The sequence below is a fragment of the Osmerus mordax genome, chromosome 17 (genome assembly GCF_038355195.1).
Source record: "Osmerus mordax isolate fOsmMor3 chromosome 17, fOsmMor3.pri, whole genome shotgun sequence".
Lineage (NCBI taxonomy): Eukaryota > Metazoa > Chordata > Actinopteri > Osmeriformes > Osmeridae > Osmerus > Osmerus mordax.
Window position 1 is genome coordinate 2,395,295 of NC_090066.1, and position 1,042 is coordinate 2,396,336.

Genomic DNA, 1,042 nt, shown 5'->3' on the forward strand with positions numbered 1-1,042 from the left:
TCGGTGTCACATGCCATTTGAAGGTTTTCATAAACAAGTGCAGGCACAGAGAACAACTGGGGGTGTGGTAGGATAGAGGAGGAAGGGAGAGGGAGGAGAGAGAGAGGAGTGTGTGAAAGTGAAAGAGAGGGAAGGAAAGGGTGAGAGAGGGAGGGAGACAGAGAGAGGGAAGGAAAGGGTGAGAGAGGGAGGGAAGGAGAGAGACAGGAGGAGGAGAGCAAGGTTGTTTTCCAGTTCTCAGGACAGATCACATGCTCTGATTCATGTGGCAGTTCTATTTGGGGGTGGAGAATCACCCCAGCAAAACAGAATCATATTAATAACTGTCTATAGCCTGGCCTTTTGAACTGCCCACATGCTAGAATTAGATCTTTTTCGTAAAGAAAAAAAAGAAGGCTTCCAGGTGGAAGATAAACTGCTACTACTGGAAGGCAAAGACACTCCCAGGAAGACGGCACACGAGCTGTGAGGCACAGCTACGTCATAAACGTCCACAAGGGGCGAAGAAAAGAATACCTCCTTTAATGATCACAAGGAACGGACAGGTTCGGAAAACAAACTGTCAAAATAATGGACGTAATTTTGGCTCACAACCGTGAGTCTTCAGTCTTCAGCTGATGGGGGTTCTACAGTGTGGTCGAAGTTAGAATAAAGACGACTTCATGAAACAGGTCTCTCTCTCTCTCTCTCTCTCTCTCTCTCTGTATCTCTCTCTTTGTATCTCTCTCTCTCATCTCTCTCCCTACAGCACAGTCTGGAGAGAGACCAGGTGTCGGCATGAAGAGGAGAGATCAGGTGTTATTGGAAAGCTGGCTTGTTGATGCTGTGTTTACATTGGCTTACGCACTGAGAAACTGGACGTGAAAATGATTCAAAACAACCATTTAAGCAGGGGTAGGGGCATGTAATATGTACCCTCTCACCGGGCTCTGTGGACTGAGAGATTTGTAACAAGATCTGTGGATCAGTCTCCATGGCATGGCGAGGCCCTGTGCTAAAACCAGATGATCCAAACTGTTGATGGATTCATCTCCGAGCCTGC